Source organism: Theropithecus gelada, chromosome 1, assembly GCF_003255815.1.
Source record: "Theropithecus gelada isolate Dixy chromosome 1, Tgel_1.0, whole genome shotgun sequence".
Lineage (NCBI taxonomy): Eukaryota > Metazoa > Chordata > Mammalia > Primates > Cercopithecidae > Theropithecus > Theropithecus gelada.
Genome location: NC_037668.1, coordinates 195,786,369 through 195,798,991, shown reverse-complemented (window position 1 = coordinate 195,798,991; position 12,623 = coordinate 195,786,369). Strand labels below are relative to the sequence as shown.

The 12,623-nt window shown below is 38.7% G+C and overlaps 1 protein-coding gene across 1 annotated transcript in view; it reads right to left on the bottom strand.

Moving 5' to 3' along the window:
- SELE (selectin E) overlaps positions 1-11,822 on the bottom strand; it is a 42,193-nt gene extending 30,371 nt beyond the window's left edge. The window contains exon 1 of the mRNA XM_025388352.1: positions 11,502-11,822. The gene's annotated coding sequence lies outside the window, so the exon portion shown is untranslated. The remainder of the gene's footprint in view (positions 1-11,501) is intronic.
- Positions 11,823-12,623: the final 801 nt, after the last annotated feature.

The window sequence follows — 12,623 nt, the reverse complement described above, 5'->3', positions numbered from 1 at the left end:
ACACACACAAGGCAACTTGAATCCTCACTGGCCACATTTAGGACAATCAAGCATCAAAAAAAAATGTTGAGAATATGGATTCTAACACTTAAAACAAAAAATAATCCATAGCCCACAGAAGGGGAAGAGAGGGGAAGCTCTTATTTACAGAAGAATATAAAGAATATAATATAAAGAATATTATAGAATTCTTTATAGAATATAAAGAATATAAAATAGCAAATACAGAAGAAATGACAGAATTAGAGAAACATCATTTTGCAAAACATCACTGTAATAATCAATTCAGGCAAGTATTATTAATGGATGTATTACTATTGTGTAAAACCAGTTGGGGAACATGATAGTCATATAGTCTGAAGGTGTTGCCCTAAAGATAACTTATTACAAGTTATCTTTGGTGCCTTTACAATGAAGAAATCTAGCAGAAACCATCTTAATCTAGTGATCAAACTTAGTATCACCAATAATGGATCATACTGAGTCATGTGTCTCCAAATATGATGCACCAGGAAGGATGTAACATCATGAATGTTGTATTCTTTTGTATTCAACGGGCCACCCAGGGTAAAGGCAGATTTCTCACTTACTAATCAGAATTGTTGGTTTTAATTCATTTTGGATTTTAAGATTTGTTACTTTCTTGTCAGCTCAGAAATTTATTTAAGATGATTTTTATATTTTATTCAATATTTTAGCTTGGAGAACCATTCAGAGTTTCTAACTGATTATATTGCCAGAAATAGACAACAGCATGGTTCTTTTGAAAATGTCTAACTCTAAAGTTACTTGTGTGTGTCACTCAGATTCACATAGCTTTTTTTGCCTAGTAACGTGGTATCATGTGGCAAGGCTATAAAAATGTTTACAATCTTTTATTTAATAATATTACTCTTGAGAGTTTATTCTAAGGAAATAATTTAATAGTAACAAAACACTATTAACACAAAGCATAGCAATTTGATTTGGGCAATCAAACACTGGAAATAACCTAAATGTCCATTACAGGAATCATTTATGAAGCAAACACTAAAATATTTATTGTGAAGATTATGAGAACATAGAAGACAGTTATGAGATTAAATTTGAAAATCTGAACACAAAACTTACATATACTCTAATTGCAACTTATAAAAAAAATCCATGCATATAAGGATAAAATGGAACACAAAAAAATAGTTGCATTAGATTGGTAGAATCATGGCTCCTTTTGCTGTTTTAATTTTTCCTTTTACATTTTGATACATTATTTTAATTTTAAAATTCAAAAGAATTTGCCACTCATCTTTGCCACTTCAAGGAAAAAAGACATGTGTTCGGTTATTCTGTTCTTAGTATAGTTTTGGCAATTTTCTCATGTGTAAAAAGGGAATACTATTAATAATTTCAGTATCAATGAGACAATATAAAATTAAAGAATCTAGCCCAGTAACTGGCACATGGAACGTAATTAATAAATCATTATGGACTTTTTTTCTCACACTCAAGTAGGGAGGAATCAGTGCTCCCCTAGAGGTCCAGTGTAGAGGTTGCAGCACCAATCCCTAGGAGAGAAGATCTTGGGGATGATAATTCCTGAGCAGACAGTTAACTGAGAATTCAAGAGCAGAAAAGTAAGAAACAACTTCTTGCTAACACCTTTCCACTCACGTTTCCCTGTTCTGTTGTACTCTGCTAATCCTTACATGGATGGAGGCAGAGGATAGAGAACCATAGTCATTCACTATGCTGTTTAATCTGCCCTCCGTCTTTCTTATCAGTTCAAATTAGAATGTAGACCTGAATTTAAGTCCCCCTTCTGTCAGGTATAATGTGACCCTAGACAAAACAGTTGTATTCTCTGAACCTCAGACAACATTCTTCATTTGTAGAATTGGAAGATTAATCTATATTCCACTTGGGTGGCAAGTCTTTTATAAACTTTATAACCTAAACATGTGTGAGTTGCTAGTATCATAATGTTGGTAAAGTTATTCTGAGATATGACAACAGAACTGTTTTGTCTAACACCACTGGCATGGTTCAGGTTTAGGGAGTGTGGAATTAAAAGGCTTTATCCTCAAATATGACTTAAATCCTATTTTTTCTCATCACTTTCCTCCACAAACAAATCCTCAGGAAATGACAAATTTTACATGGTTAAACATCAGTTTTGTTTAGTCTTTGCAATTCACAAGTTTAAATCATATATTTGCAAACTGCTTATATTTGTGTTGTCTATATCTAAATTGAAGAGACTTATTGAGGAATAGAAGCCTATACATTTTTCAGAAAATACTGCACGTTTTACAGAATTTCCCCAGGCAACCGACAGTCTCCAGGAGTTTATTGGCTACTAACAGTACTAACATATGGATAAATGAGGAAATTAAAATGGAGATCTTGCAAGTTTTGTGAGAATGGGTGAATGGTCCAAATGAAGAGAAAAGTTGTGAAATGTTAGTACAAGTAAAAATTATTTACAATGAAAGAAATTTTGTCAATAGCTATGAGAATTTTACCATTGACCCAGCAGTTCCATTTCTTTCTTCAGAAATACCCACATAGGTATACATATAAAAATTATTCATTACAGTATCATTTTCCATAACAAAAAATTTTAAAAATCAGGAACTATCTAAACTATGGTGTATCTAGGTTATAGAATCAAAAGACTAAAAATGTTGGTATAAGCATTTTTTTTTTATTAACTTGGCTTAGGTCTTCAGCAAAATTGGCTTAACATTGCACTCCAGAGTTAGACTTACCCACTCAGTCTACTTATCATGCAGGATCAGACTCCTAATACCACATATCATAGAGCAGAGTAGGACATAGGTTCTGTGCAGGCAGTCAAGCCCCAAAGAGAAGGGAGGAGAGGGCTGAGACACTGCATGGTCAATTTCTTCTGAACTCTGCAATGTAAGGAGGTGGATAGTGTCCACAAAGGTTGCTCCCCTGGACCCACCATCATAATAACACAACGGCCTGTTGTTTACATCTCTAGTGCAGCACTCATTTCATGTTCTTTCAAGAAGAATACATATTTCATCTTTTTATTTTATACAGCAATTAGCACAGTGCCTAGCACAAGGAAAATGATCATTAAAAGCTGGGTGAAAAACCTAATAAAGCTACTGAGGATAGGAACTGCAGACCTCATGGAAAGAAAACTGTGAGCCAGATATTGACATCATCCTGAAAGGCAGAAGATTTAGTATAGGCAAGAAGTGTGCTTTTGGAATATAGAAAATGTGGATTATGGGAAAGAAAAGAATCGTATTTGTCTTATCTTACCTACTCACTTCTCAGTTCCACATGTTTCTGAGGCTCTTTGTCCTTACTTTCTTTTCTGTTTTATCCAACCTTTCTGTTCTTTGGATTGGATCATTGCTGTTGAGCTGACATCAAGTTAACTGACCTTTCATTTTTGTCCAAACTGCTGTTAAGTGCATCCAGTGAATTTTTAACTTTATATACTATCTCTTTTAGTTCTGGAATTTCCACATGAATTTTTTAATAGTTTCCATTTCTCTGCTGAGATCTCCTATTGGTTCATTCATTATGACCATATTTTTCTCTACATTATTGAGCATAATTATAACAGCTCTTCTAAAATTCTTGTCTGCACATTCTAACACCTGAATTATTCTGGGGTCAGTCTCTGTTACATTGCCTTATTGCAAAAACAGTATGAGTCACATTGCCTTGTTTCTTAATATGCAAAATGATTTTTGATTGCATACTAGACATTTTGAATTAAACATTATAGAGATTCTGGATTCTCGAGAGAGTATTGACTTTTTTTTTCTATCAGGCAGGTAACTTGACTGGACTCAAACTCCAAATTCTAGGTCCTCTGTAATGGGAAGCTGTAGTAATCTTTGTTTAGTTCTTTAAGACTTACTGGCCAGCCACAGGGGCTCATGCCTGCAATCCCAGCACTGTGGGAGGCCAAGGTGGGCGGATCACCTGAGGTCAGGAGTTCAAGATCAGCCTGGCCAACATGGTGTAACCCCATCTCTACTAAAAATACAAAAGTTAGCTGGGTGTGGTGGTGGGCACCTGTAGTCCCAGCTACTCAGAAGGCTGAGGTAGGAGAATCACTTGAACCTGGGAGGCAGAGGTTGCAGTGAGCTGAGAGTACAGAGTGCCACTGTACTCCAGCCTGGGTGACAAGACTGAGACTCCCTCTCAAAAAAAAAAAAAAAAAAAGATTTATTGGCACTGCTTGGCATCGGCTATGAACAGATTTGGGCACATTATACACAGAATTTGGGTGTCCCTTTCTCTGGATTTCTCCTTTTCTGGATTTCTTTTTTTATTTTCCAGCAACTATGGTTGCCCAAACTCGGTCCTCTGTTCCTTTAGGGCAGTAAGATCTGGGAACTTTCAAGTTTTACCTGCCTCTCAGACAAAATAAAAAATAGCTCTTTCATCTTAACGCTACTCCTTTCTTCGACGTGTAGACACCTCCCTAATTTCCACTTGCTTTTTATTGCTCTCCAGAGTCTAAAGATTATCATTGGTTTCTGTGGGAGAGTTGGTCTGATAAAGACTACTCCCCCAAAACTGGAAGCTGGAAGCCTGTAATTATAAATAGACTTTGAGTAGTATTCTTCTTTGGAAAGGGGTTTTAACTACTCCCTATGTATTTCTTTATTTCCTGTTTTTCTCATCCATAATCTTTTTATTTTCATATTTCCTAAGTCAGACAATTTTCCTACTTGAAGATTCAATGACTGTTATAAAATGTCCCATATTATTAAATACAATATCCCCAACTGCATTTATAAAAAGAAAATTTATTGTTTATTAGTAAACAATATTGTAGAATAGTAAAATACTGCTGGGCTTTGGAGCCAGATAATCAATATTAGAATCCCAGATTCTAAATTACTAGCTGGTAATTTCTCATGCTGCTAATAAAGGCATACCCAAGACTGGGAGACTGGATAACTTACAAAGAAAAGAGGTTTAATTGACTCACAGTTCAGCATGGCTGGGAAGGCCTTAGGAAACTTACAGTCATGGTGGCAGCAAGGCGAAGTTCCAAGCAAAGAGGGAAAAGCCCCTTATAAAACCATCTGTTCTTATGAGAACTCACTCACTATCACGAGAACAGCATGAGGGTAACTGCCCTCATGTTTAAATTACCTTCTACCACATCCCCCACATGACACATGGGGATTATGAAAACTATAATTCAAGATGAGATTTGGATGGAGACACAGCCAAACCATATAATTCCACCCCTGGCCCCTCTCAAATCTCATGTCCTCACATTTCAAAACACAATCACGTCCTTCCAACTGTCCTCCAAGGTCTTAACTCATTCCAGCATTAAGTTAAAAATCCAAGTTCAAAGTCTCACCTGAGACAAGGCAAGTCCCTTCCACCTATGAGCCTGTAAAATCAAAAGCAAGTTAGTTACTTCCTAGATACCATGGGCATACAGGTATTGGTTAGATACACCGATTCCAAATGGGAGAAACTGCCAAAACAAAGGAGCTATAGACACCATGCAAGTCCAAAACCCAATAGCGCAATCATTAATGTTAAAGTTCCAAAATGATCTCCTTTGACTGCATGTCTCACTTCCGGGTCACACTGCTGCAAGAGGTGGACTCCCACGGCCTTGGGCAGCTCTGCCCCTGTGGCTTTGCAGAGTATAGCTTGCCTCCTGGTTGCTTTTTCACAGGCTGGCATTGAGTGTCTGTGGCTTTTCCATGAGCATAGTGCAAGCTGTTGGTGGATTTACCATTCTGGGGTCTGGGCCGGGTGCGGTGGCTCATGCCTGTAATCCCAGCACTTTGGGAGGCCAAGGCGGGTGGATAACAAGGTCAGGAGATTGAGACCATCCTGGCTAACATGGTGAAACCCCATATCTGCTTAAAAAATACAAAAAGTTAGCCGGGCATGGTGGTGGGCGCCTGTAGTCCCAGATACTCGGGAGACTGAGGCAGGAGAATGGCGTGAACCCGGGAGGTGGAGGTTGCAGTGAGCTGAGATTGTGCCACTGCACTGCAGCCTGGGTGACAGAATGAGACTCTGTAAAAAAAAAACAAACAAACAAAAAAAAACCCAACCAACAAACAAACAAACAAAAAACCATTCTGGGGGTCTGGAGAACAGTAGCCCTCATTTTACAGCACCACCAGGCAGTGCCCCAGTGGGGACTCTGTGTGGGGGCTCTGACCCCACATTTCCCTACTGCACGGCCCTATCAGAGATTCTCCATGAGAGTTCTGCCCCTGCAGCAAATTTCTGCCTGGACATCCAGGCGTTTTCATACACCCTCTGAAATCTAAGCAGCAGAGGTTCCCAAACCCCAATTCTTGACTCCTGTACACCCACAGGCTCAATACCAAATGTAAGCCACCAAGGCTTGATCAGGGCTTGAACCCTCTGAAGCAATGGCTTGAGCTGTACGTTGACACCTTTTAGCCATGGCTGGAGCTGCAGCATCTAGGACACAGGGCACCATGACCTGAGGCTGCATAAAGCAGGAGGGCCTTGGGAGTAGCTGAGGAGACCATTTTTCCATCCTAGGCCTCCAGACCTGTGATGGGAAGGGCAGCCATGAAGGTGTCTGACATGCCCTGGAAACATTTTCCCCATTATCTTAGTAATTAACATTCAACTCCTCCTGCAGTACTAACTTACTTATGAAAATTTCTGTCACTGGCTTGAATTTCTCCCCAGAAAATGGGATTTTTCTTTTCTATTGCATCATCATGCTGCAAATTTTCAAACTTTTATGCTATGCTTCCTATTGAAGACTTTGTGGCTTAGAAATTTCTTCCCCCAGATATCCAAAATCATCTCTCTCAAGTTCAAAGTTCCACAGATGATTAGGGGAGGGGCAAAATGTCGCCAGTCTCTTTGCATAGCAAGAGTGACCTTTACTCCAGGTTCCAACAAGTTCCTCATCTCCATATGAGACCATCTCAGCTTGGACTTAGTTGTCCATATTACTATCAACATTTTGGTCAAAGTCATTCAACAAGTCTCTACAAAGTTTCAAACTTCCCTACATTTTCCTGTCTTCTAATAGCCCTCCAAATGGTTCCAACCTCTGTCTGTTACCCAGTTCCAAAGTCACTTCCACATTTTTGGGTATCTTTACAGCAGTGACACTCCCCACGGTACTAATTTACTGTATTAGTCTGTTCTCACGCTGCTAATAAAGGCATACTTGAGACTGGGTAATTTATAGAGAATGGAGGTTCAATTGACTCACAGTTCAGCATGGCTGGGAGTCCTCAGGAAACTTACAAACATGGTGGCAGCAAAGAGAAGTTCCAAGCAAAGAGGGAAAAGTCCCTTATAAAACCATCAGATCTTGTGATAAACGCACTAACTATCGTGAAAACACCATGAGGGTAACTGCCCCCTTGATTAAATTACCTCCCACAGGGTCTCTCCCATGACAGGTGGGATTATGGGAACTACAATTCAAGATGAGATTTGGGTGGGAGCACAGTCATACCATACCAGCTAGGTAGCCTTAAGAAAGTCACATAATCTCCACAAATAAAAGGTTTCCCATTTGTACAACAAAAATAATGACACCCCTTTTATGGGATTTCTGTGAGGACAAATGATAACTAACATAGCCTTGCTTAGTGTCTGGCACAAAATAGCTACTCAAAAAATAGTAGAAACAACATTTTAAAAATGTAGACTTTATTTTTTAGAGTTTTATACACAAAGCAAAATTGAGCAGAATGTACAGAGAGTTTCCATATAGCACTCCCTACCCCCAAGCACAGTCTCCCCCAGTATCAGTATCCTGCACCAGAGTGGTGCATTTATTATAACTGATGAATCTACATTGATGTGTCATTATCATCCAAAATCCATAGTTTATATTAGGGATGTATCTTGGTGTTGTACTTTCTATGGGTTTTGACAAATATATAATGACATGTATTCACCATTATAGTATCATAAAGAATAGTTTCACTGCCCTAAAAATCTTTGGTCTTCTTCCTATTCATCACTCCCTCCCCATTAATCCCTGACAACTGCTGCTAATTTTCCTGTCTCCATTGTTTTGCCTTTTCCTGAATGTCATATAGTTTCAATATACAGTATGTAGGATTTTCAAACTGGTTTCTTTCACTTAGTAATATGTATTTAATGTTCTTCCATGTCTTTTCAAGGCTTCATAGCTCGGTATTTATAGCATTGAATAATATTCCATTGTCTGGATATACAACAGTTTATTTATTCACCCACCTATCAAAGAACACCTTGGTTGCTTCCAAGTTTCAGCAATCATGAGTAAAGCTGCTATAAACATCTATATGCATGTTTTTGTGTGAATTGAACATTTTCAGCTTTATTTGGCTCCTTTCCTAGAAGTGCAATTGCTGGAGTGTATGGTAAGGGTATGTTCAGTGTTGTAAGAAACTGCCACACTCTTCCTAAGTGGATGTGCTGTTTTGCATTCTCACCAGCAATGAAAGAGTTCCTGTTGCTCCACATACTCACCAGCATTTGGTGTCGTCAATGTTTTGAGTAATAGCATATTGATCTAACTTTTCCTAGGTATTCTTTTTGAAGGAAATAATATGACAGATAATAGAGAAAGGATACATATACAAGGACAGTTCTGTCCTTTATTTATAGTCCATCATTTAATGAAGGACTCTGTCCACACTTGATATTTTTAACTCTGATCCTCCTCTCCCATGAACTCTGATAATCTCCTAAATCCCTGTTGCTGGCACACATGGTTGTGCGCCTGTGGTCTGAAGCGTGACATTTTTTTTGAGATGGAGTCTGTCACTCTGTCACCCAGGCTGGCGCAGTGATGCAATCTTGGCTCACTACAGTTTCCACCTTTCAGGTTCAAGTAATTCTCCCACCTCAGCCTCCCAAGTACCTGGGATTACAGGTGCCCACCACCACGCCCAGCTAATTTTTTGTATTTGTAGTAGAGATGGGGTTTTGCCATGTTGTCCAGGCTGGTCTCATTCCTGACCTCGAGTGATCCACCCGCCTCGGCCTCCCAAAGTGCTGGGATTACAGCATGGGTCATCACATGTGGCCTGAAGCATGACTGTTGCTTTAATCATATGAAATATTGCTCTGTATTGTTATTTATTTGAAAGGCCACACCTCCTGAGCTAAATTGCAAGCTTTTATGGAGCACAAACCATATTTATATATATTAGCATGATACCATGACACATATCAAAAGCCATTATATATTGTTACATGAATTTATTCTTTCTCAGTTAAGAGAACCTCTACAATAGCATTTTCATACCATTAATTTTTCATTTTGTGCCCAGCCCCTAATCTGTGAAAAATGAAATGAAACCTATTATCATGTCCCTCCCAGGCCTTTTCTCCTTGTGGACAATGTGTGGCTCAAGAGAAAATTCAGTCAGTAAATTTGTTCAGTGCACAAACTCTTTATCACCTCTCACTATTCTCAAGTGAGATACAACAGAATATCCATCCAGTGCCTTACAAATTGTCTGGTATATAGTAGGCACTCAATAAATGTTTGTTGAATAAATGCATACATGAATCCTATTCCTACATATAGTATGGTAGACAGATCATGGATACCCAAAGATGCCCAAATGCTGATCCCCAGAACTTGTAAATATGTTACATTTCATGTCAAAAGGAACTTTGCTAATGTGATTAAGGATTCAGACCGTTAGATTGTAAGATTATCCTGGATTAACCACATGGGCCAATCTAATCACATGAGACCTTAAAAGCAGAAAACTTTTCCCAGCTGGGTTAGAGAGAGATGAGACAGAGAAAAAAGGAAAGAGATTCCAAGCATGAAAATGACTCTACCCACTGTTGCTGGCTTCTAAGATAGAGGAACTAGGTCACCAAACAATGAGTATGGGTGGCCTTAAGAAATAGGAAAAAGTCCTCATCTGACAGCCAGCTAGAAAGCAGTCCTCCAACCACTCAAATGAGCAAGGAAATGGATTCTCCCCTAGAACCTCCAGAAAGGAACACAGCTCTGTAATGCCTTGATTTTAGCCAGGTGAGACCTGTTTGGGACTTCTGACCTATGGAAATATAAGATAATAAATTTTTATTATATGCTGCTAAATTTGCGATAATTTATTACAGAAGCAATGGAAAGACAATACAGACAGAATATACAGAGGGAAAGAGAATGAGTTATTTCCTGATAATTTTGTAAATATCTGGGTCTTCACTGGACAAGCTTCACAGAGGATTAGCTGGTTCTCTAGCAAACTGGCACATCCAGTCCTGCAGCCTCCCTTTCTTAGGCCCAGCATATGTCAGCTGTGTGCATAGAAAAATCAAAGCAGGGCTCTGAGTAGTTGTAAAGAAAAGACGGTTGGAAATGGGTTGCACTTCAAGTGAGGAAACAAGAGGTAGGAGACTGGCATCTCTTTCTCATATGTCCCAAGCTGACTCTTGTGAGTTTTTTTCCCTTGGAGGCTATTGATGACAGTCACAGTAACCTGATGGAACCTGGATCATAATGAAAGAAATAAGTGTCAATGGCTCTGACTTCCAAGGACTCTGATGTCCCACAGCACTAGCTAAACAAAGCCAGCTGGAAATGAGCTTAAATGGGGAATTTCCTGAATATATTCCCTATTGTTAGGAAGCCAGATTGGCTTCCTTGCCTACAATTATGCCAAGCAGTCACACTACAGAGTCCCCAGGGACATGATATTAGTGATTCTTTTAACACAAACAACTTAATAATCATTTATACTAATAGCAAAACGGCCAACGGCTGATATTCTACTTGAAGTAGAATTGGCTATCCAACTGGAAGAGAAGACAGGAAGAGGTGATCTCCAGGGAGCCACTAAAAGGATTGGCACCTGCCTCTGGATTGCCCATTTCCTTACATTACCTCTCAGCCCTGGCAGGGCCTTTATTTCAGGATACAGTTTCACAAGTATTATGTCACATCTCTGAGAATTATTTTGGTAGATAATTTGTTCCGGCCACCAGAAAGACCTAGTTTGGGGTCTGGAGTCATGAAGGTGACATACCTAGTTAAGTGTAGCTAGTAACAACAGTGAGTAATGGCCCTCAAATTCTATTGAATGGCCAAAGTGCTGACCAGGAACAAGCATGCTCTAGCTTATCTCACAAGGAACTTGAAAATTTTCTTCAAAAATCCTAGTAGCTAAGATTTCTTAGTAACAAAGCCACTAAGGCACAATTATGATTAACTTGACCCTTACATGACTTTTAAGGACTGTTCTATAAAATATTACAACTAATAGTGGATCCAAGCCAGCACACTCTGCTATATAAGATTAATTGACAGGGTCCACACTGGTAAAATAAGTTGTTTCATAAATACATTAGAATTCATTTGCACTTTCTACACAGACCCAAGGCCAAAACTTTCCCCAGAATAGGTCTGTGTTTTGCAATCTGCTACTCTGTACAGAGATTTGAGTTCACTTGGCAATTTAGGGCTGCTTATATGTGACCTACTAGTCTGTTTTACTTCTCTCTGCCTTAAACATTACTACACTTACTAACTCCAAAATGCCTGGTCTCAACTTGACAAAAATACCCCAAGTTGGGAAATCCTTATGTGAATATGTGGATAGTCACAATTGCTGGTTGATGATGATCTGTCTTTTCCTCTATTTGAGAAAAAGGAGATAAAATGGACCAATCCAAATGATGGATTAAACATGGGAATAGGTGAGAGAGACAGGGAATACATGGTGGATCACAGTGTCTGGCTCAGGTAGTAAACACTTCTATTAATAAAGACAGAAATAAAAGAGAAATAATTGGTGTCTAGGGGAAAATAATGAGCTCAAGTTTTAACAACCTGAGTTCCTGGATGTGAGACATCCAGGCACATTTACCCAAGAGGCAGTGGGAAGCAAAGTTCCGGAGCTTAGGAGAGAGGCATGACCAAAAGCTGGTGGGACTGTGAAAAGGTATGGCCATTCTGGAAAACTGTTGGGCAGTTTCTTACAGAATTAAACATGTACTGACAACCCAGCAATTGTACTCTTGAGCATTTGTCCCAGATAAATGAAAAAAAGAATTTTTTTTTTTTACACAAAACCTATACATGAACATTCATAGAAGCGTTATTCATAAAAAACTGGAAACAACTGAGATGTCTTTATTGGGCGAATGTTTAGGCAAACTGTGGTGTATCCATACAATGCAATGCTACTTAGCAATAAAGAGAAAAGAACTATTTGATACATGCAGAAACACAGATGGAACTCAAAGGAATTAATGGTGAGTGGGAAAAAAAGTGCATCTCAAAATGGTATATACTGTACTATTTTATTTACTTAACATTTTAAAAATAGCAAAATCATACAGATGGAGAACAGATTAGTGGGTACTGTGTTTTGGGATGGGGAATGAGAAAAGGGTAAGGTGTAAATTTAAAGGGGTAGCACAAAAGAGCCTTGTAGTTGAAGGATTCTATATCTTGGTTGTGGTCATGATTACAGGAATCTACATGTGATAAAATTGTACAGGTCTACATATGCATACACACAAGAGTATATAAAAGTGGTGACATGTGAAGAAGCTCTGCACATTGTGCCAACATCAATTATCCTAGTTTCTATATCAGACTACATTTACACAAAACATTGCCATTGAGGGAAACTGGGTAAAGG